We start from the raw sequence: 26,548 nt of genomic DNA, 5'->3' as shown, positions 1-26,548 counted from the left end.
ATATAGAAGAAGCCACAAAAATTCCAGGAAGACATACTGCAAGATGAAATTCACCAAGGCGTATAGACTTAGACAATCTATAGTCAATGCGAAGAAAAACATTCTAAAAAATGGCAAAAGTGTCTAATCACAGAAAAAGGAAATCCCATAAGACTAATAGTGAACTTCCCAGCAAAAACCTTATAACCCAGAAGAGACTGGTGTCCTATTTTCGATCTTCTCAAAGAAAAAATATCAGCCAAGAATTCTGTATCCTGCTAAACTAAGCTTCATAAATGAAGGAGAAATAAAGTTTTTTTCATAGACAAACAAATGTTAAGGAAATTCATTGCTACTAGAAAATAATAATGTTGGTGAGGTTGTGGAGAAAAGTGAATGCTTATAAACTGTTGGTGAGAATGAAAATTATATCTTTTGCAGCAACATAGATGCAACTGAAAGCCATTATTAGAAGGAAATAAATACAGAAAGAGAAAACCAAATATCACATGCTCTCACTTAAAAGTTGGAGCTAAATATCTAGTATATATGGATAAAAAGATATGCATGGTAAACACTGGGGATTCCAAAAGGACAGAAAAAGGAACAGGGGCAAGGTTGGAAAAGCTGCCCATTGGGTATTATGATCTTTACTTTTGTTATGAGACCATTAGAAACGCAAACCTCAGCATGAAGCAATAAGCTCATGAAACAAACCTGCACATGTACTTGCTGAATCCAAAATTAAAAATAAACATAAATTTTATTTTATTAGCAATAAAATAATAAAATGCATATTGCTGGAATATATTAAAAATAAAAACAGGATAAAACCATATGCTGTTTACTAGAAATCTACTGTATTATTCTGTTTTCACACTACCATGAAGAAATACCCAAGACTGGGTAATTAATAAAGAAAAGAGGTTTAATTGACTTATAGTTCCACATGGTGAGGAGGCCTCAGGAAACTTACTATCATGGTGGAAGGCAAAGGGGAAGCAGGCACCTTCTTCACAGGACAGCAGAATGGAGTGAGTGTAAGCAGAATAAATTCCAGATGCATATAAAGCCATCAGATCTCATGAGACTCACTCACTATCATGAGAACAGCATGAAGGAAACTGCCCCCTTGATCCAATTGTCTCCACCTGGTCCTACCCTTGTTACATGGGGATTATGGGGACTACAATAAAAATTAGATTTTGGGTAGAGACACAACCAAACCATATCACCTACCTAATGCATAAAGACTTTTATAGACTCTATGTATATGGGGTGAAAAAATATGTTCCATGTATATGGAAATCAAAAGTGAGTAGAAGTATCTATACTTATGTCAAATAAAACAAACTTTGAGACAATAATTTAAAAAGACAAAGAATGTCACTATATAATGATAAAGGGATAAATTGAATAAGAAGATATAATAATTTTAAATATATACACACCAAAGATCAGAACACTCAGATTTATAAAAAAATTCTACTAGACTAAGAGATAGACAGCAGTATAATAATAGTGGTAGACTTCAACTTCTCACAGATAACACTAGGGAGATTATCAAGGTAAAAAATCAACGAAGAAACATTGGACTTTTATTGGGCTCTAGAATAAATCAATCTAAAAGACATTTATATAACTTTTTATCCAACATCCACAGAATATATATTATTTTCATTGGTGCATGGAATATTTTCCAAGATAGACCATATGTTAGGCTACAAAACAAGTCTCAGTAAATAAAAAATATATATCTTGTCAAGTATTTTCTCATATCACAGTAAAATGAAACAAAAATCAATATCAAGATGAATTCTCAAAACTATAAAAACACATGGAAATTAAACAACCTGCTCCTGAATAATCTTTGGGTCAATGGTAAAATTAAGAGAAAGATTTAAACATTTTTAAATGAATGAAAATAGAGATATGACATACAAAACTCCTCTGGGATATAGCAAAAGTACTGCTAAGGGGAAAGTTTGTAACATTAAATACTAACATAAAAAAGGTGTAATGGTCATGAATTAACAACTTTATGTTATACTATAAGGAACTTAAAAGACAAGAAAAATTCAAATGCAAAGATAGCAGAAGATAAGAATTGACAAAGATTACAGCAGAAGTAAATAAAATTGAAACCAAAAAAATACAAAGTATCAAGAAAAAAATTGTTCTCTGAAAAATAACAAAATTAATTGAACTCTAGCACCGAGATTAACATATAAAAAAGGGGAAATGATTCAAATAAGCACAAAGAGAAATGAAAAGGGGACATTCCAACTGATACTACAGAAATACAGAAGATCATCAGATACTACAATGAGCATCTCTATACCTTGGTTACAAACCAGAAAACCTAAAGGAAATGAATAAATTCCTGGAAACACACAACCTCCCAAGATTGATTCAAGAAGAAACAGAAATCCCAAACAGGCCAATAATGAGTACCGAGTTTGAATCTGTAATTTAAAAAAATCTCTCAACAACAACAACAACAATCCCCAGGACCAGACAAACTCACAGCCAAATCCTATTACACACAAGAAGACATTGTACCAATCCTACTGAAACTGTTCCAAATAATTACTAAGGAGGAAATCCTTCCTAATTTTAGAAAGCCAATACCACCATGATACTAAAAGCAGGCAAGGACACAACAACAAAAATCTACAGGCCAATGTCTCTGATGAACATAGATGCAAAAATCCTCAACAAAATACTGTAAACTGAGTCAAACGCACATCAAAAAGATAATATACCATGATTAGTTGAGATTTATTCCAGGGATGCAAGGATTGTTCAACATACGTAGATCAATAAATATAATTCACCATATAAACTGAATTAGAAGGAAAATTATATAATATTAATAGATATACAGAAAAGGCATTTGATAACATTTTGTATCCCTTCATTATAAAAATTTTTAGCCAACTATGCATAGATTGAACATTCCTCAAAATAATATAAGCCATAAATGACAAATCCACAGGAAACGTCATACTGTATAAAAAATTTAAAGCCTTCCCCATAACTGGAACAAGACAAGGCTGTATACTTTCATCACACTTTTTCAAAATAATACTGGAAGCCCTAGTTAGAACAATCAGGACAGAGGAAAAAATAAAATGCATCTGAATTGGAAATGAGGAAATCAAATTATCTTTATTTGCTGATCATATTTTCTTATACCTAGAAAAGTCCAAAGATGCCAAAAAAAAAAAAAAAAAAAAAAAAAAACAAAAACAAAACAAAACAAAAAAAAAACCTCCTAGATTGGATAAGTGATTTCAGTAAAATTTCAGAATACAAAATCAACATACAACTATCGGTAGTGTTTTTATAGACCAATACCAATCAAGGTTATTACCATATCAAGAACTCAATCCCATTTATAATAGCTACAAAAAAACCACAAAATACATTTATCTAAGAAGAGAAATTATTTCTACAAGGAGAATTATTAAAAGAAGAAAAATAGATAATATTTTTCATCTATTTTGATACAAACTAATGGAAAAATATCTCATGATCATGGATTGGTATGATCAGTAGATGATACAAACTAATAGAAAAACATCTCATAATAATGTATTGGTATAATCAGTATCATTAAAATGACCATACTGCCTGAAGTAATCTACAGATTTAATTCAATTCCTGTCACATTACCAATGTCATTTTTTACAGAATTAGAAAAAGCAATAATGCAATTTACATAGAACCAAGGAAGTACTCAAATAGCCAAAGCAATTCTAAGCAAAAAATAACAAAGCTGGAAGCATCACATTACCTGACTTCAAATTATACTACAAGGCTATAGTAACTAAAACAGCACAGCACTGGTAAAGAAATAGACACATAGACCAATGGAACAGAACGGAGAACCAAGAAATGAAGCCACATAGCTATAACCAACTGATCTTTGACAAAGTCAACCAAAATATACACTGGGGAAAGAGTGCCCTATTCAAACAATTGGTGCTGGGAAAGTTGGATAGCCATATACAGAAGAATCAAACTGGACCCATATCTCTTACTATATATAAAAATTGACTCAAGCTGGAGGAAAGACTTAAATGTAAGACCTAAATCTATAAAAATTCTAGAAGAAAACCTAGGAAAAACTCTTCTGGACATCAGGCTAAACAAAAAATTTATGACTAAGACCTCAAATTCAAATGCAACAGGAAGAAAAATACACAAATGGGACTTAATTAACTGAAAAGTGTCTGCACAGCAAAAGAAATAATCAATACAGTAACCAGATAAACTACAGAATGGGAGTACATATTTGCAAACTATATATCTAACAATTGACTTATATTCAGAATCTACAAGGTAGTCAACTAACTCAACAAGAATTAAAAAATCCTATTATAATTGGGCTAAGGACACAAACAGATAGTTTTCAAAAGAAGATACGCAAGTGGCCAACAAACATGAAAAAATGCTCAACATCACTAATCATCAAATAAATACAAATTAAAACCACAATGAGATACCATTTTACAACAATCAGAATTGGTATTATTAAAAACAAAAACAAAAACAGATGTTGATGAGGATATGGAGAAAAGAAAATGCTTATACATTGTTGTTGGGAATATAAATTAGCATTATCTCTATAAAAAAGAATATGAAGATTTCTCCAATAACTAAAAATAGAACCACCATTCAAGCCAGCAATCCCACTATTAGGTATCTATACAAAGGAAAATAAATTATTATATGGAAAAAACACCTGCATTTGTATGTTTATCACAGCACGATTCACAACAGCTAAGTAATAAAATGAGCTTTAGTGTGCATCACTAATTGAGTAAAGGAAACGTGGTACATACATAATGTGTGATACTATTCAGCCATATAAAAAATAAAATTATGTCTTTTGCAGCAAAATGGATGGAACTAGAAGCCATTATCTTAAGTGAAATAACTCAGAAAGTTAAGTATCACATGTTCTCACTTATAAGTAGGTGCTAAACAACATGTACACATGAACATAGAGTGGAACAATAGACACTGGTGACTTCAAAATGTGGGAGGGTGGGAAGAGGGTTTGGGATGAGAAATTACCTATTGGGTACAATGTACATTGTTTGGATGATGGTTACATTAGAAGCCCAGAATTCACCACTATGCAATATATTCATGTAGCAAAACTGCACTTGTTTTATCTAAGCCAATAAAAAATTTAGAAATTATAAATTGAAATTTTTTCCCTGTAAATTTGTCTTATGTCAGTTTAATTTGTAGCCCACCTAAAAAACCATATCATTCCACCCGACTCCTTTCCAAATCTCGTGACTTCCAGCATTGTAAAATACAGTCATGCCTTTCCAAGAGTTCCCTAAAGTCTTAACTCATTCCAGCATTAACTCAAAAGTCCAAAGTTCAAAGTCTCATCTGAGACAAGGCAAGTCCCTTCCATCTAGGTGTATTCTACATCATAGAGGATGGTGCCTTATCTTTGAGGGACATTACTTTTCAATCTCACACCTCAGCTGTGCCTTCAAAGGACTATTGTTAGCTAGCAGCTTCTGAGTGGTGCAGTATATGATGTGACCAGTGTATCATATGGTTGTATGCCCTCTACCTTGCATCTTTTGCTGATACTATATCTCTGATTCTGAAGAAATGGTATTTGAGATCTTATAGCAGTGGATTAAATATTGTGTAAGTCTTCAAACATGGATGCTGCCTGAGGCTCTATGGGAAGGAAAAACAAACCCATACCTGAACTTGTGTTGATTTCAGACAAGATTAATTGATGTTTTTTGAAGAGTGAAAGAAGTTCAACGTGAACAATTTTCCATAGAGTGGATGATTAAAATCTTTCACAGGTAATGTTATTTAGAGGCTCATCATTAGTCTCTATTTCTAACAGGTGGGCCTTTTGGTAGTGATAGCATCTAGATCAATCTTGGTGTTAGCCCATGCTCATATGTATCCCCTTTTCCTGTCACCATGGCTACTCTGTTCACATACCCATTGTGCTGGCATTGGGATTGACAATAATAGAAGCTATCTCAGATCTATTTATTGAGTCATTTTGCTTAGTTCATTGTCTAGTGCGTTTTCAATGGGGGATGCTCATGGAGGATAACATATATTTTTTGATCAGATGGTCATAAGGGAAACTCACCTATGATTATAAATATAAACTAAGGTAGAGGAACTGGTACAAGAGTGACATAAGAGTCTGTGCCAATTGTTTGTACTTCTTGTGACCCTGACCCTCCTCATGATAGATCCCTGACTTACCATTTCTATGTTAGGATGATCTTCCTTATCATATGACCTGGTATGACAGGACGCAGATCATGATAGGAAGTTCTGGTCACATGGTCACATCCAGGGCCAAAGGCTCTGTCTATAAACACATCATACCAAGAACTTGTTTTTTTAAAAATAAATTTTGTTGAGGTATACTTTACATATAATAAACTGTACAGACTATTAATATACAGTTTTATGAGTTTTGACAAATGCATGAACCCATTTATTATGCAAAAAGCTGTAGTATAGTATAGGTCTGTCACCTTAAAAATTATCTATGACAATTCCCAGTCAATCTCCATCTCCACTTCCAGGTCACACATTCATTGTTCTTCTTTCTGCTACTATAGTTTAGATTTGATTTTTATCAAGTTTCATATAAATGCAATTGCATAATATGTATTGGGGGGGGTCTGTCTTTTTCTTTTGCTTATTATAATTGTAGACAATTTTGTATTGTTCCACGTATCAGCAGATTCTTCCCTTTTATTGCTCAGCAATGTTCTATTATATAGCTCTATCATCTGTGTAGTAAAGAATTAACCTTATACAAAGAGATGTCTATCGTTTGCCCTCAGCTACTGGGAGGTGATATCCAAGTACCTAAAATGTTATGCCCAAAAGGAGTGTCTTTGTTTTTCTGAGGGTCATAGCCACTGAATAGTCTATCAATGTGATTCATGGTGTAGGCTTTGAGCCATGTTGTATTAGTTCTACCTCCAGAGAGACTAAAGACTAAAGTTCAGCCATGTGGGTAGTGTGTAACCTAGTGCAATAACAACTCTGGATACTGAGGGTGAGGTAAGCTTCTCTGATTGTTGATACTATATACATATCTTCAAAAATCAATGCTTGGTGTGTAATGCTCTCCATAACTCCATGGGGAGAAGACACCAGGAAGCTCCATGTTTGAAACCCTCCTGGATTCTATCCTATGTGACTCTTCCCTTGGCTGATTTTGATCTTTATCTTTTTCTTGTAATAAACCATATTATACTCCCATATTGTACTGTAAGCATAGCAGCTTCCAGTGAGTTCAAGTCCTTCTAGTGAATTATCAATCCTGAAGATGGTCTCCAGAATGCCTCCAAACTAGTAATCAATGTCAGAATTGAGGGCAGTCTTACATGGACTGTGATCCCTCTAACTTTATAGTTAGCAACTCTTGCAACATCACTTTTTAATCCATGGATGTATTGATAGACATTTGGGTTGTTTCTAGTTTAAAGTGATTATGAATAAAGCAATTATGCATATTAATACAAGATAAGATTTGTTTAAACCTCTTTTTAGTTCTCAAGAAAATTCTGAGTAGTGGGATGCTGAATCACAAGATATATATATACACTCAGAGAAAACAATTGCAAATTAATTGCACCATTTTACCTTCCCATCAGCAATGCATGAAGGTTCCAGTTGTACACACTCACCAACACTTACTATTATATCTCTTGTTGTGCTATTTTAACAGGTGTAGAATGGTATTTCTTTGTGACTTTAATTTGCATTTTGCTGAAGACTAATTGTTTAACACAATTTTATATGCTTCTTGGCCATTTGTATACTTTCTTGGGAAAAACATCTGCTCAACTCATTTGCCCATTTAAAAAGGAAATTTTTTGATGTATCATTTATATACAGTAACATGAAACTATTTTAATTATACAGTTAAATGAGTTTTTCAAATATCTATAGTCATATGTTATGGTCTGAATGCTTATGCTTGTATTTTTCTAAATTTCCTATGTTGAAATCCTTAACTCCCAAGGAGCTGTAATTAGGAGGTGGCATTTTGGGGAGTGAGCAGATTCTGAGGGCAGAGCCCTCCTGAATGTGATTAGCATCCTTATGAAAGAGGCCCCAGAGAGCTTGCTGGCTTCTTTCAACCATGTGAGGACACAGCAAGAAGGTGCCATCTATGAACCAGAAAGAAGGCCCCCATCAAACACTGAATCTGTTGGTGCCTTGATCTTGGAATTCCCATCTTATTACATTTGCAAAGGCCATTTTGCCAAATAAAGTCATATACACAGGTTCTGAGTAGACATTGATTCTAGGAAGGCACTATTTATCCCAATACAATCAATGGCCCAAGTGTGATCTTAGTTTTTATTTATCATATTGGTTTGGCGGATGAAGGCAGCTGCAGAGGTTTTCGTTTACCTTTCTCTATTAAAATCATGTTTTAATCAACTCTTATTTACTGTATTGGTAAGGGAAAGATTCTAAGATTATGTGAATGACCAAATAGATGACACCTCACACTGGACAAACGAGATCAACAGCAGTTTGTTAATTCCTTGTACTCAAAGCCTAAGGGAGGAGAATACCAATGCCATGCAGGGTCATATGGTGTTGCACTTGGCAACAGAGTGAACAACCAGGGTCTATGGGAGCCAAGCTTTGTAGTATCCAGAGGATGAGGTGGCTCCCGTTTCCTGTGGGAGGAGGTAATTGGCTAGTTTGAATAATCTCACAAGTTTGACAGAAAACTAAAATCTGTCACTCAAGAATAAGCAAAAAATTCTGCCTGGTCTGTTTGATAAGGATTGCTTGGCTAGGGGACCTTATCTGCAAGGGCAGAGTGAGGAAGAGAACCTGATATTGTGTCATTTGAATCCCTTCTGGCTTCTCCCACAAGTCAAAGCACACATCTATATATAGCCTCTGCTATAGAAAAAAGACCCTCTGAACTTTTGAACAATTTTGATATTTACACCAAGTCAGCTTTTACTTCATAAGCCAAAAGCCAATGAGGTTGTTCTGCCAATTATCAAACATATTTATTTTAATTATGAATTTGAGGACCAAATAAATGACCACCGAATGGACAGTAGATGGCCTATTACTGAAACTTAGGCTTGGATTCTCTTTATTAACTGACTCTATATGCACTCACTCTAACAGGAGGGCCATGGTGACACCTCAGGTTTTCAAGTATTAATATTAGTTCAGACTCTGGGCCCATTTATTCTTGAAATGTCTGTATATTGCCCTTTCTCCAGTATTTGGATATTTGAAAGAAAGGAAATCAAAACACTTGGGAGAGACTCAGGGAATCTTTAATACACATAACTGTTGTGTTTTTGAGTTCTTACTGGGAACCCAGCCTTTCCTTTAGTCAAGGAGTAAGAAAACCAGCTCAGGTCTTTAAAATGGGGAAGAAATTGTAACTTTGATTGAGGGCTCTGGAGGAAAGAGTTTCAGGCTTCTGATCATTGAACTTTGCTTTTGGTTTTAATAATTGAGCAATACACTTGTCTATCTATTGTGCTCCTAAGGACACAGTGTTCTCTTAAATGGTTCCATATATATACATATTTTTCTTTTTTTAATGAATAAAGACTTCGTGGCTGCCAGTCTCAATTTACTCATTATAATAATTCCACCCCTCTTTCTTCTGACAATGAAATGTCACCACCTAACCTCTGCCATTTCAGAATCTTCCTTTGTGACAACAGTCACATGGCCTAGAGGGCTGGGGTCCTAGTTTTTCCAGTAAAGGACTCAATAGTACATATTTTAGTATTTGAGAGCTATAATGTATTTGTGGTAACTTTTCAACACTATCTTTGCATTGCAAAACCAGCCATAGGCAATACATAGACAAATGGACATGGTTATGTTCAAATAAAATTTTATATAAAAAAAAGACTGTGAACTAAATTTGGTCCATGTGTCACAATTTTCTGGTTTCTGTAATAGAAAACAGTCATGACTGAGCTTATGAACAATTCTGATATTTTACTTGCAAGCTCATTTAATTTGTGGTAAATAGAGAATTCTCTCAAGCCATCTCACATAACATAATCAGCCCCTACCCCAGCCAGCTGCCAAAGTTGAATTCTCAACCAAGAGTAAGCTTTGCCATGCCACTCATGTGAGTAAGCCATCTTGAAATAAATCCTCTAGTTCTAGTCAAGCAACCCCATCTGATGCCACGTAGAGCAGAGACAAGTCATTCATTCCCTGAAAGCTCTACCACAACAACAGACTAATTAGCAAAATAATAATGATTGTGGTTTCAAATCAATTTGAAGCGGGTTATTTGAACAATTAGTAAACAGAACTAAACTTTAAAGTTGAATGCCATTATGACAAATTCTACAGCATGTTAGTTTTGAGACCAGATTATAGGAGGAAACAGGAAAAATTTTGAGGAGACACTGTGAAATCAAAGAGACTGTGTAAGCTAAAAGGAATATGATGAAATTGTTACACAATTCTAGTAAACAAACAATCCCTATTGTTTAGTAACATAAATTTTGGCTGCAGTATAACTTCTGGTTATATGGACATCTAAAGTATATCTAATGAACTGGTAGGTTTGGGGAAAAAACATCTTCCATGAAGATGGTAGAAAGTGTCAACTTCTTTATCTTACTTGTTTATAATAAGATATGTATAGAAACAGATAAGCTGAAAATAAAAACACAGTCAAGTTATTAAGTTTAGAGAAAATATAAAAATATAAAGGATCCAGGTTCAAAAGTAAATTATTCTAATTTCCATTTAGTTCAGAAAAAGAAATCTGTCAAATAAGAACTGGCCTATCTAGTATTACTATAATATTAATGACAGATAAGAACACTACAAGAAAAAAAATATTTACAGGCTAATATTCCTGACCAATATAGATGGCAAAATCCTCAACAAAATGCTAGCAAACTAAATTTAACAATACATTTAAACAATCACACCCAGATCCAATGGGATTTATCTCTGGGATGCAAGGATGGTTTAACAGACACAAATCTATAAATGTGATACACTACATTAACAGAATGAAGAATAAACATTATATGGTTATCTCAATGCAAACATAAAAAGTATTAGACAAGATTTAGCATACTTTTGTGATTAAAAAAACTCTCAATAGGTACAAAAGGAAAATACCTCACTATTATAAAGGTCATATATGACAAGCCCGTTTTAACATACTAAATAATGAAAAAGTTAAAGCTTGTCCTCTAAGATCAGAAACTAGATGATGATGCCCCCTCTTGCCCCTTCTACCCAACACAGTAGTGAAAATTCTAGACATAGAGATTAGGAAAGAGAAATAAAAGGCATCCAAGTCAGAAAAAGGTAAAATTGTTTGTGGATGTTATAACCATATATATATAATATAAGCATATATTATATATTATATATATAAGCATGTATCATATATTATATATATAATATAAATATATAATATATAAATATATATGTCAAAATTTTGACCAAAATAATTAGAATAAGCAAATTCAGTAAAGTTGCAGGTTTCAAAATCAGAATACAAAAAATAGTTAATTTTAATACACTTCAAATAATAAAAAATAAATTAAGAAAACAATTCCACTAATGATAGCATCAAAAAATAAAACACTTAGGTATAAATTTAAGTAGAGTGAAAGATTTGCACACTGAAAACTCTGAGACATCAATGAAGGAATTATCATAAATAAATGGAGAGATATCTCATTTTTGTAAAGTAGAATACTGTTAAAATATCCACACTACTCCAAGTAACTCCAAGTAATCTGATTCAATGCAATCCCTATCAAAATTACTATGACATTCCTTAGAGAAATAGAAAAAGCAATTATAAAATCCATGTGGAACCACTAAAGAACCCAAGCAGCCAATGGAAAACAAACAAACAAACACAAGAAGCATCACCCTTTATGGTTTCAAATTATGTTATAAAGCTATAGTAACTAAAACATGTGGTATTCGCATAAAAACAGACAGACTGATGAAATAGAATAAAAAGCCCAGTAGTAAATCCCTACATAACATCAACTAATTTCCATCAAGTACGCCACTAATATACAATGCAGAAAGCACAGTGTCTTCAATATATGCTACTGGAAAAACTAGTTATTTACATGCAACAGAGTAAAATTAGACCAGCAAACCACCATACCACACGTTTACATATGTAACAAACTGGCACATCCTGCACATGTACTCCAGAACTTAAAATAAAAATAATTTTTTTAAAAAAATAGAATAAACTTGCACCCTTATTTATCACCATACACAAAAATAAACTACACTTGAAGACTTAATGGTAAGAACTGAAACCATAAAACACCTAGCAAAAAATAAAATAAAATAAAAAACAGGAAAAAAAATACTTGAGATTGGTCTTGGCAATTGTTTTTTGAAGATGGTACCATAAGCTCAGGCAAAAAAAGCAAAAAATAAACAAGGAGGATTGTAACAGCTGAAATGTCTAGCACAGCAAAGCAAACAATCAACAAAATCAAAAAGTACTTTAAAGAATAGGAGAAAATACTTGCAAATGATAAATCTAATAAAAAAAATTAATGTCAACAATGGACAAGAAACCCATAAAACTGAATATCAAAGTGAATTAACACATTAAAAAATGGGCAAAGAAAAAAATCACTAATGGATACTAGGCTTAATAGCTAGGAGATGAAATAATCTGTACAACAAACACCTATGACACAAGTTTACTTGTGTAACAAACCTACGCTTGTACCCCTGAACTTAAAATAAAAGTCAAAAAACGTGGGCAAAGAACCTGAATGGACATTTCTTCAAATAAAACATATAAATGGCCAACAGGTATATAAAAAGATGAGTATCATTAATTATCAGGAAAACATAAACTAAAACCTCAGTAGGATATCACATTACATATTTTAAGATGACTATTATTTAAAAAGTAAATAAGTATTGGTTCAAACGTGGAAAAAAGGGAATCCTTGTGCACTGTTGGTGGAAATGTAAATTGGCACAGCCATTATAGAAAACAGTTGGAGATTTCTAAAGAAATTAAAAAGATAACTACTATATATTCCATCCACCCCACTACTGGACATATACTTAAAGGATATAAAATTACTATTACCTAAGAAATATTTGCACTTTCATGTATTTTGCAGCATTATCAACAGTCAAGATATGTAATCAACCTAAACACTTATGGATCCATAAAATTTAAAAACTGTGATATATATATGTGCATATATATGTGTATATTACATATATGTCACATATACATAAATCACATATATATGAACATATTTATACATAAGAATATAATTTGGCTTCATGCATAAAAGAAATCCTGTCATTAGCAACAACGTGGATGGAACTGGAAGACATTATGTTAAACAAATGAAGCCAGGTACAAAGAGACAAACTTCACATATTCTCACTTATTTGTGGGAGGTAAAAGTTAAAACAATTGAACTCATGGAGATAGAGAGTATAGTGATGGTTACCATAAAAGCAGATATAAAATTATTTTATAAATAATAAATTAATAAAAGCATCTCTATAAACTCTGTTTTTCATAATTTGTTAATGAAACACAATCATATTAAAGTGAGAAACCTAAATAAGTGTTGTCACTTCCAATGTGTTTAATAGTTATCTTTTCTATTCCTCTCTCTCCTTCCACCCTCCAATCACATGCAAGCCCCAGTGCCTATTGTCTCCTTCTTTGTGTTCATAAGTTGTTAACATTTAGCTTCCACGTATATGTGAGAACATATCGTATTTGGTTTTCTGTTCCTGTGTTAGTTTGTTAAGGGTAACAGCCTCCAGCTCCATCCACGTTCCCACAAAAGACATGATCTTCCTTTTTTATGGCTGCATAGTATTCCATGTTGTATATGTACCACATTTTTCTTTATCCAATTTGTCATTGAGGGGTATTTAGTTTGATTCCCTGTCTTTGCTATTGCGAATAGTGCTGCAATGAAAACTTGTGTGTATTTGTCTTTATGGTAGAATAATTTATATTCCTCTGGGTATATACTCAGTAATGGGATTGATGTGTCCAATGGTAGTTCTGCTTTTAGCTCTTTGAGGAATGGCCCTACTTCTTTCCACTATGGTTGAACTAATTTACACTCCCACCTACAGGGTATAAGTGTTCCCTTTTCTCTACCACATTGCCAGCATATGTTATTATTTGACCTTTTTTTTTTTTTTTTTTAAATGAGATGGAGTCTTGCTCTGTCGCCCAGGCTGCAGTGCAGTTGCACAATCTCGGCTCACTGCAAGCTCTGCCTCCCGAGTTCACGCCATTCTCCTGCCTCAGCCACCTGAGTAGCTGGGACTACAAGCACCCGCCACCACGCCTGGCTCTTTCTTTTTTTTTTTTTTTTTTTTTTTTGTATTTTTAGTAGAGATGGTTTCACCGTGTTAGCCAGGATGATCTCGGCCTCCTGACTTCGTGATCTGCCCACCTCAGCCTCCCAAAGTGCTGGGATTACAGGCATGAGTCACCGGGGCGCCCGGCCTATTTGACTTTTTAATAATAGTCATTCTGATAGCTGTGAGATAGTATCTCATTGTGTTTTTGATTTGCATTTCTCTGATGATCAGTGATATTGATCTTTTTTCATATGCTTGTTGGCTACATGTATGTCTTCTTTTGAAAAGTGTCTTTTGGTGTAGTTTGCCTACTTTTTAATGGGGTTGTTTTTCTCTTGTAGATCTGTTTAAGTTCCTTATAGATGCTGGATATTAGACCTTTGTCAGATGCATAGTTTGAAAATATTGTCTCCCATTCTATAGGTTATCTGTTTACTCTGTTGATGGTTTCTTTTGCTGTGTAGAAGCTCTTAAGCTTAATTAAATCTGACATGTCAATTTTTGCTTTTGTTGTGATTGCTTTTGATGTATTTGTCATGAAATCTTTGTTCGTTCCTATGTCCAGAATGGTATTTTCTAGGTTGTCTCCCAGGGTTTTTGTAGTTTTGGATTTTACATTTGTCTTTAATCCATCTTGAGTTGCTTTTGTATATGGTGTAAGGAAGGGGTCCAGCTTTAATATTCTGCATATGGCTAGCCAGTTATCCCAGAACCATTTATTGAATAGGGAGTCTTTTTCCCATTGCCTGTTTTTATCTATTTTGCCAGAGATCAGATAGTTGTAGGTGTGAGGCCTTATTTCTGGGCTATTCTGTTCTATTGGTCTATGTGCCCGTATTTGTACCAGTAACATGGTGTTTTGATACTGTAGCCTTATATTATAGTTTGAAGTTGGGTAACATGATGCCTCCAGCTTTGTTCTTTTTGCTTAGAATTGTCTTGGCTATGCGGGCTCTTTTTTTTATCCATATGAATTTTGAAATAGATTTTTTTCTAATTCTGTGAAGAATGCTATTGGTACTTTGATAGGAATAGCATTGAATCTAATCTATTACTCTACTACTTCCTATATTATTTTGAAGCAATTTCCAGGAATTGTAAATATGTCAGTAAATACCTCTCAAAGATGAGGACTCTATTATTTAACATAATCGTGGTACTATTTTAATGCTTTAAAAATAAAATTATCAATTCTTTCATATTATAAAATATGCAGTCAGTGTAAATTTTTCCATTGCCTCATAAATGTAATTTTTCTCGATTTATTAGTTTTGTTGAATCTGTCTCCAAAATACCTTCATATATTGCAAATGGTTGATATATCTCTAAAGTCTCTTTTAAATGTTAGTTCATTTTTTGTGCAATCTATTGATAGAGACTAAGATATTTGTCCAAAGACACATATTTAAAATATTAGTTTTATTGAGGTATAATTTATATATAAATTCAATTTTGGGTGAATAATTCAATGAACTTAGACAAATGACCGCATAATTACCACCAGAGTAATAATATATAGAGCATTTCTATTAACCCTAAAAGTTCTCTTGTGCTCATTTTTAAAAGATACTCATGGCTATTATTTATTACATTGAAAGGATGGAAGGCAAAATTAACAATGAATAAAGGTACATGTGGCAAAATCTCGAGGAAATCAGGTATAAGCTTCCAAAAGTCCTCTCCCAGTATTGTTGCATAGGAATAAATTAATTCCTTCTGCATGGAGTAGTGACAGCACATGAAAAATGTTATGGGATTTATTCAACTTATTTTAGATTCAGCGGGTACATGTGGAAGACTGTTACCTGGGTATACTATGTGAGGCTGACGTTTGGGGTATGAATTATCCTGTCACCCAGGTACTGAGCATAATATCCGGCAACTAGTTTTCCAGTTCTTGTGCCCTTGCCTAGCTTCCCCATCTAACAGTCTCCAGTGTCTATTATTACCATCTTTATGTCCTTGAGTGACCAATGTTTAGCTACTACTTATAAGAGAGAACATGCAGTATTTGGTTTTCTGTTCTTGCATGGATTTGCTTAAGATGATGTCCTACAGCTGCATCCATGTTGCTGCAAAGAATTTTTTTTATGGCTGCATAGCACTCTGTGGTATACATATACTATATTTTCTTTATCTAATCCACCATTGATGGGCACCTAGGTTGATTTCATATCTTTGCTTTTGTGAATAGTGCCATGAAGAACATACACATGCGTGTGTCTTTTTGGTATAATGATCCATATTTGTTTGGTTATAGACCCAGTAATAGGATTACTGTGTTGAATGGTAGCTCTGTTTTCAGGTATTTGAGAAATCTCCAGAGTGCTTTCCACAGAAGCTGAACTAATTAACATTCCCACCAACAGTGTATAAGCATTCTTTTTTCTCCACGGACTTGCCAGTATCTGGTTTTTTTTTTTTTTTTTTTAACTTCTTGATAGTAGGCATTCTGACTAGTTTGAGATGGCATCTCATTGTAGTTTTGATTAGCGTTTCTCTAAGGATTAATGATATTGAGCATTTTTCAAATGTTTGTTTAGCCACTTGTATGTCTTATTTTGAAAAGTGTCTGTTCATTTTTTTTTTTGCCCACTTTTACTGAAGTTTTTACTTGTTCAATTGTTTAAGTTCCTTATTCATTCTGGATATTAGACATTTGTTGATCTATAGTCTGTAAATATCTTCCCCCATTCTGTAGCTTACCTGTTTACCCTGTTGGTGGTTTCTGCTGCTGTGCAGAAGTTCTTTAGCTTAATTAGGTCACGTTTTTCCATTTTTTGTTTTTGTTGCAATTGTTTTTCAAGACTTAGTCATGAATCATTTTTTCAAGGCTGATGTCCAGACTGGTGTTTCTGCAGTTTTCTTTGTGCATTTTTATAGTTTGATACCCTTTCCATTTAAAACTGCAATCCATCTTGAGATAATTTTTGCATATTGTGAAAGGTAGGGGTACAGTTTTATTCTTCTGTTTATGGCTAGCTAGCTATGCCAGCATCATTTATTGAATAGGAAGTCCTTTCCACAGTGCTTATTTTTTTCAACTTTGTCAAAGAATAGATGGTAGTGGTTGTGAAGCTTTTATTTCTGGGTTCTCTATTTTGTTACATTTGTCTACATATCTAGTTTTGTAACAGTACCATGCTGTTTTGGTTACTGAAGTCTCATAGTGTATTTTGAAGTCCCATAATGTGATGCCTCCAGCTTTGGACTTTTTGTTTGTTGTTTTTGCTTAGGATTGCTTTGCCTATTCAGGCTTATTTTTTGTTTGTTTGTTTCCATATTATTTTTAGAATAGTTTTACCAATTCTGTGAAAATTGGCATCGGTAGTTTGATAGAAATAGCATTGAATCTGAAAATGGCTTTGAGGTGTGTGGCCATTTTGATGATATTGGTTCTTTCAATCCATGAGTATGAAATGTATTTCTATTTGTTTGTGTCATCTGAAATTCCCTTACTTATTCCATGAAGCCAGTATTACCCTGATGAAAACCTGGCAAAAACACAACAAATAAGGAAAACTACAGGCCAATATCCTTGATAAACATAGATGCAAAAATACTCAACAAAATACTATCAGGTTGGTGCAAAAATAATTTGGTTTCTTGCCATTACTTTACCTTTAGTGGCAAAAAAAAAGCCAATGACTTTTGCACCAACGTAATAACAAACTGGATTAAATAGCACATCAAAAAGTTAATTCACCATGGTCAAGTAGGCTTCATTCCTGGGATAAAAGGTTGTTTCAACACATACAAATCAATAAATGTGGTTTACCACATAAACATGATTAAAAACAAAGACCATATGATCATCTCAATAGGTTCAGAAAAAGCTTTTGGTCAATACAACATCCCTTCGTAATAATACCCTCAATAAACTAGGGACTTAGGAAACATAACTCAAAATAATAAAAAAAAAATCTGTGACAAACCCACTGTCAACATCACCCTGAATGGGCAAAAACTGGAAGCATTTCTCTTGAGAACTGGAACAAGACAAGGATGCCCACTTTTACCACTCTTATTCAACATAGTTCTAGAAGTCTTAGCCAATGCCATCAGGCAAGATAAATAAATAAAAGTCATCCATATTTCAAAATAAGAAGTCCTACTATCTCTCTTTGTTCACAACATGATTCTATACCTAGAAAAACCTAGACTCTACAACAAAAGGCTATTAGAACAGATAAAACAATTTTAGCAAAGTTTTAGGATATAAAATCAATGTACAAATATCAGTAGCATTTCTATACACCAATAAAGTTAAAGCTGCATGCCACATCAAGAATGCAATCACATTTACAAGAACACCACAAAAAATAAAATACCTGGGAATACATCTAACCAAGGAGGATAAAGATCTCTATGAGAAGAACGTTGTGCCCCTTTGAAATCAATCTCCTCTGTTTTGTCAACCACTGATGTGGATTTTATCATCATACTTCTTCCCCTTCAAGGATTACTTGCAAGTGTAATTTTATAGTGTGTAGGCTTTTGTGACTAGCTTCTTAAACTTATTACAATACTTTTGAGATTTATTAATGTTATTGCATGTTTCAGTAGTCATTCATTTTTATTGATACACCAACCATATTCCATTGTGTGGATTAACCACAAAAAGCACTTTTTTAGAACATAGGTTACCTAAGCAAAAATATTTTTGCCAATATGTTGTTTTTGTCACATTTGGATAGAGATAGTCATAGCCACGAAGTTAAAAAGAAAATAAATGCAATCACCTGGTTTATAAAATTATATTGATTATTTCTTTCTGCTTTTCAGGAGTGTCTACAATTAATCTCAATATGGCTTTTTAAATACAACTCTAAAGTGTGCAGCAATAATTTTTCAAAGACATAGTGAAGTACAGCTTTTCAGAAACTCTATGATTATGAAAATCTGGAGATAAGACGATTGTAATCAACGGGAGAATTTCTTCTAAGCAAAAAGATTCTAGCAAACACATTTTAGAAGGAGATTTATAAACAGAATCAGGTTGTGCTCCAAATGACTGAATTCAAAAATCAGAATTATCATTTTTATAAGTTTGAAGTATGAGCAAATACTGAATTCCTAGCAAGAGATGATGAATTATCAATCACTCACTGTTGCCTCCTTATGAAATGTAGATTAAAAGATTGTGATGGAATAGCCTAGCCCATGAACAGAGTCTTAGGATACTAAAGTTTAAAAAAATAAAACATACTGAAAAGCAAAGATGTGTGTTTGAAGTGACTCACATTTAGAATGCTGATTCAAATAGAACTTTTGCTTGATATTCAGTATAAAATAATATATTCCTAGCAGATTTATATTGTTTGTACATAGATTTTTTATTATGTTTCTTCAGTATGTTATTTTTCTCTTTAGTGTATCATTTTTACAATATCCCTTATTTTCCAATTATAGAAATTTTCCAGGTTTAATCTACTTTATGCAGCATTAAAAGAGGATCCAATCATAATAAATTAAATACAATAAGAAGACATCTTAAGTTTATGTAATTTTCAGGAAAATGATTCAATAGATCATCAAAGGGAGATTAAACAAAAATAGGAAATATTTTATTTTTTTCTATTTCTTTGGTTTAGGTTTCTAAACACAAAATTTATAAGCCTAAAAGAACATCCCAATATTATAAAGGCCAAAGAAAAACTAATTTAAAAGGTAGCATGGGGGAACACAGCGTAAAACCCTAGTGAAAGTAGAATATCAAGTTTGTTTTCTTTCTCTTTCATGAGCTAGTGTTGAATATCTTTCATTTCTTGCAAAGCAAAAGATAAAAAGAAAAAAAAAGTTTCCTTAATCGTGATAAAGACAAATAACTTTCCTTATATCTTTACTTCTCTTTATTTCTCTGGGTAAATACAAGAATGGCTCACCAAGAAAGCAATATAATGGTGAGAAACTGTGAAACCAAAGTAGGTTGCTGGATTCTGTCTCAGGAGACAGTTTAAAAGACAGTTTCCCAGGTGGCTCACTCTCATGCCTGGCAAGTTTGGTTCTGAGTGTTGACAGGAGGCCTCACTTTCTCTACATATGGACCTCTACATAGGCAGTTTTAGTGTCCCCAAGACATGAGGGCTTGTTTCTTCCAGAGGAAATGATCCAAGACCCAGTTTTATCCTTTCAGTTGTGAAAACGTTGACAACAAAGCAAAACAAGCACATTCCACTAACATCTGCAGTTGTGGCTACATAGCAATTAAAATCTGACTATTTGGAATGAAGTTCTTTCTTTTTAATTTGCAACATTTTCTAAATGAGGGTTTCTATTTTCATCCATATATTTGTAGCTGTAATGGTATAGTCCCTCTTTTTTGAGCTTTCCATGATTTTAAAACACTAGTATTATAATTTTGATGCCATTTATGAACTCCTAAGTCACACGTTTAGAGAACTGATTTATTTATGTCAATGTTCAATATGGTAATACTTAGTGTGTAGCCGATATTTCCTGATTATGAGTTTGTCTTTGGTCCTTTGTTGTCTCTATCTAGTCTTTTTTCTAAGCTCAAATTTTCTTTTAAAGCTATCATACTCTCAAGAAGCTGTCCCTCAAGTTAAATTATTTCTTTCAGCAAGATTGTTTCCAAAGTCATAGAAAAAATAGACAGTCATGGAAAACAGTAAAAATTCATTCTAAATACTGTCCTCTCACCAATAAAATATCGTTATTTGAATCCATTCTCACATTTTTCTATAATATTTCAGGAGACTAGCTTCTCTCTAGACTAAGACTAATTTTTTCATCTTTTCAGAATCTGATCTTTTGCCTCGTTCTCATTAGGAAGTTGGGCAAATGGTTTACTGAGCGGAAAGAAGTTTAGGGCATGGCTCCATCTACTATTATTTTCTTTTAGTTTTTTTTTTTTTCTCTCTCTCTCTCTCTCTACTGATATATTGAGTATCTTCCATCTGAAAAGAAAGCAAAAAGAAAAACAATTAAAATGGTCATTTGTATGTCTTCTTTTTAAAATTGCCTATTCATGCCCTTATCCCACTTTTTGATGGGATTGTTTTTTTCTTACTGATTTGTTCAGTTCATTGTAGATTCTGGATATCAGTCCTTTGTCAGATGCACAGATTGTGAAGATTTTCTCCCACTCTATGGGGTGTCTGTTTACTCTGCTGACTGTTCCTTTTGCCATGGAAAAGCACTTTAGTTTAATTAAGTCCCAACTATTTATCTTTGTTTTTATTGCATTTTCTTTGGGGTTCTTGGTCATAAAATTCTTTCCTAAGTCAATGTCTAGAAGTGTTTTTCCAATGTTATCTTTTAGAATTTTTATAGTTTCAGGTCTTAGATTTAAGTTCTTAAACATATGAAAAAATGCTCAACATCACTAATGAACAGGGAAATGCAAATCGAAACCACAATGCGATACCACCTTACTCCTGCAAGAATGGACATAATCAAAAAACTAAAGGGAAAAAAAAATAGTATATGTTAGCATTGACATGGCGATCAGTGAACACTTCCACACTGCTGGTGGGAATGTATACACTACGGAAAACAGTGTGAAGATTCCTTAAAGAACTAAAAGTAGAACTACCATTTGATCCTGCAATCCCACTACTGGGTATCTACCTAGAGGAAAAAAAAGTCATTATATGAAAAAGATAGTGCACATACATGTTTATAGCAGCACAATTCATAACTGCAAAATCGGGGACCCAACCCAAATGCCCATCAATCAGCGAGTGGATAAACTTGTATGTGTGTGTGTGTCTGTGTGTGTGTATATATATATACACACAGACACCTACATATATATATACCTATATATACACACCTATACACACACACACCCATATATATGTATATATATGATGTATATACACATATATATGTGTGTGTATATATATATGATGGAATACTACTCAGCCATAAAAAGGAATGTATTCACAGCATTTGCAGTGACCTGGATGAGATTGGAGACTGTTATTCTATGTGAAGTAACTCAGAAATGAAAAAACATACATTGTATGTTTTCACTGATATGTGTGAGCTAAGCGATGAGAATGCAAGCACAAAAGAATGATACAATGGGCTTTGGGGACTTGGGGGGAAGACAGGGAGGGGGCAAGGGATAAAAGAGTAAATATATGGTGCGGTATATACTGCTCAGGTGACGGGTGTACCAAAATTTCACAAATCACCACTAAAGAACTTACTCATTTAACCAAATACTACCTGTACCCCAATAACTTATGGAAAAATGAAAGAAAACAATTAAAATGAACAAAAAAATCACTTGTAGTGAATGTCTGTAGTCTACTCTACTTATTACCTTAGGCATCTTTCCATTGATAGCCAAGGTTTAAAATAAAATAGAGGTTTAGCTTCCATTTCTAAGTAAGAACATGAAGTATTTGCTTTTTTGTTTTCCTGCATTTGTTCACTTAGGATAATGACCTTCAGCTCCATTCATGTTGCTGCAAAGGACATTATTTCATTCCTTTTTATGGATGCATAGTATTCCATGGTGCATATGTATGACATTTTATTTTCCAGTCTACCACCGATGATCATCTAGGTTGATTCTATGTCTTTGCTATTGTAAATCATACAGTAATGAACATATGCATGCATATGTCATTGTGGTAGAAATATTTACATTCCTTTGAGTAGATATGTAGTAATGGGATTAGTGGGTCAAATGGTAATTCTGTTTTGAATTCTTTGAAAATTGCTATGCTGCTTTCCACAATGACTGAACTAATTTAAATTACCACCAGCAGTATATAAGCATCCCCTTTTCTTGCAACCTTGCCAAAATCTGTTACTTTTTAATAATAACCATTCTGCTACTGTGAGACGGCATCTGTCATTTTGTATTTCTCTATTGATTAGTAATGTTGAGCATTTTTTCATATGCTTCTTGCCCACATGTAGGTTTGAAGAGTCTGTTCGTGTCCTTTGCCCACTATTTAATGGGGTTTTGTGTTTTCTACTTTTTAAGTTCCATATATGTTCTGGATGTTAGAACTTTGTCAGATGCATAGTTTGCAAGTATTTTCTCCCATTCTGTAGGCTGTTTGTTTACACTGTTGATAATTTATTTTGCTGTGCAGACATTTTTTGGTTTAATTAGGTCCCATTTGTCAATTTTTCTTTTTGTTGCAATTGCCTTTGGCATTTTCATAAATTGTTTTTGCAAGGGTCTATATACAGAATGGTATTTCCTAGGTTATCTTTCTATCTTCCTAGTTTTTTATAGTTTTAGGTTTTACATTTAAGTCTTTAATTTCTCTTTAGCTAATTTTTATATGGTATAAGGAAGGGGTCCAGTTTCAATCTTTTGCCTATGGCTAACCAGTTATCCCAGCACCATTTATTGAATAGGGAATCTTTTCCCCATTGCTTGTTTTTGTCAGCTTTATTGAAGATCAAATGGTCACAGGCATGTAGGCTTATTTCTGGGCTCTCTCTTCTGTTGCATTGGTCTATGTGCCTGTTTTTGTACCACTACCATAATGTTTTGGTTACCAGAGCTTTGTAGTACAGTTTGAAGTTGAGTAATGTTATGCCTCTAGGTTTGCTCTTTTTGTTTAGGATTACCTTGACTATTCTGGCTGTTTTCTGGTTCCATATGAATTTTTAATTAGTTTTTTTCTAACTTTGCAAAGAAAGTCATTGGTAGTTTAATAGAAATAGCATTGAGTTTTTTCTTGTAAATTTGTTTAAGTTCCTTGTAGATTCTGGATATTAGCCCTTTGTCAGATGGATAGATTGCAAAAATTTTCTCCCATTCTGTGGGTTACCTATTCACTCTGATGATAGTTTCTTTTGCTTTGGAGAAGCTCTTTAGTTTAATTAGACCCCATTCAAGAAGGAAAAACCCCATCAAAAAGTGGGTGAAGAATATGAACAGACACTTCTCAAAAGAAAACATTCATGCAGCCAACAAACAGTTGAAAAAAGCTCATCATTACTGGCCATTAGAGAAATGCAAATCAAAACCACAACGAGACACTGTCTCACACCAGTTAGAATAATGACTATTAAAAAGTCAGGAAACAACAGATGCTGGAGAGGATGTGGAGAAATAGGAAGGCTTTTACACTGTTGGTGGGAGTGTAAATTGGTTCAACCATTGTGGGAGACAGTGTGGAGATTCCTCAAGCATCTAGACCCAGAAATACCATTTGACCTGGCAATTCCATTACTGGGTATATATCCAAAGGATTATAAATCATTCTATTATAAAGACACATGCACATGTATGTATATTGCAGCACTATTCACAATAGCAAAGACTTGGAACCAACTCAAATGCCCATCAATGTTAGACTCAGTAAAGAAAACATGGCACATATACACCATGAATACTATGCAGCCATAAAAAAGAATGAGTTCATGCCCTTTTCAGTGACATGGATGAAGCTGGAAACAATCATTCTCAGGAAACTAACATAGGAACTCAGAAAACCAAACACTGCATGTTCTTACTCATAAGTGGGAGTTGAAAAATAAGAACACATGGACATAGGGAGGAGAACATCACACGCCAAGGCCTGTTGGGGGGTAGGGGGGCAAGGGGAGGGAGAGCATTAGGTAAATACCTAAGGCATGTGGGGCTTAAAACCTAGATGATGGGTGGATGAGTGCAGCAAACCACCATGGCACATGTATACCTATGTAACAAACCTGCACGTTCTGCACGTGTGTCCCAGAACTTAAAGTACAATAAATAAATTTTTAAAAGTAATAGCATTGAATCTGTAGATTACTTTAGGAAATATGGTCAATTTAATAATATTGAATGTTGCTATTCTTGAGCATAGAATACTTTTCCATTTGTTTTTGTCATCTCTGATTTCTATGCAGTTTTTTGTAATTTTCATTGTAGGAATCTTTTACATCCCTGGTTTGCTGCATTTATACATGTTTAATTCTTTTTGTGGCTATGGTGAATGGGATTGTGTTCTTGATTTTTCTCTTATCTTGAACATTGTTGATATATAGAAATGCTACTAATTTTTGTACATTGATTTTATTTCCTGAAATTCTGCTGACGTTGTTTATCAAATCTAGAAGCTTTTGAGCAAACACTATGGGGTTTTTGGCATAGAATCACATCATTGACAATCAGAGATATTTTGACTTCCTCTCTTTCTATTTGGATGTGTTTTACTTCTTTATCTTGCCTGATATCTTGTCTGGCCAAGACTTCCACTACTATGTAGAATAGAAGTGGTGAGAGTGGCATCTTTCTCTTGTTTTGGTTCCCTAGGGGGATGCTTCCAGCTTTTTTCCTATCAGTCTGATGTTGACTGTCATTTTGTCACAGATTGCTCTCATTGTTTTGATGTATGTTCCTTCAATGGTTAGTTTGTTGAGGGTTTCTAACATGAAGTACTGTTGGATTTTGTTGAAAACTTTACTGCATCTATTAAAGTGATCCCGTGTTTTTTGGTTTACTTGTTCTGTTTATGTGATGAATCACATTTATTGACTTGCGTATGTTGAACTAAACTTGCATCCCAGGGGTAAAGCCTACTTGAATGTGGTGTATTAGATTTTTGATACGCTGCTGGATTCAGTTTTCTAGTATTGAGTTGACTATTTTTGCAACTATGTTTCCCAAGAATATTTGCTTTATTTTTATGTTGTTTCTCTGCCAAGTTTTGATATCCGGATAATGCTGGCCTTATATGAGTTAAGGAGGAGTCCCTTTACCTCAATTATTTGTAATAGTTTTAGTAGGAATGGTACCAGCTCTTCTTTATACATCTGATAGAAATTCACTGTATCTGGCCCTGGGCTTTTTCTGGCCAGTAGACTTTTTATCACTGATTCAATTTTGGACCTCCTTATTAGGCTACTTAGGGATTCAATTTCTTTCTGGGAAGTGTAATTTTTAGTAGCCTCTGAAAGTTTTTAATTTCTGTGGGTTTGATCGTAATGTCCTCTTTATCATTTCTGATTGTGTTTATTTGAATCTTCCCTCTTTTTTTCTTCTTGGGTAATGTGATACCTCCAGCTTTGTTCTTTTTGCTTAGAATTTTATTCTCTAGTCTAGTTGTCTATCAGTCTTATTTATTCTTTCAAAGAAAAAAGTAGACTTGTTGATCTTTTGTGTAGTTTTTCCTATCTCAGTTTTCTTTAGACTCTGATTTTGCTTATTACTTGTTTTCTGCTAGTGTTG

This window comes from Macaca nemestrina, chromosome X (assembly GCF_043159975.1).
Source record: "Macaca nemestrina isolate mMacNem1 chromosome X, mMacNem.hap1, whole genome shotgun sequence".
Classification (NCBI taxonomy): Eukaryota; Metazoa; Chordata; class Mammalia; order Primates; family Cercopithecidae; genus Macaca; species Macaca nemestrina.
The sequence above is the reverse complement of the archived record's forward strand: the minus strand, read 5'-3'. Positions refer to the sequence as shown.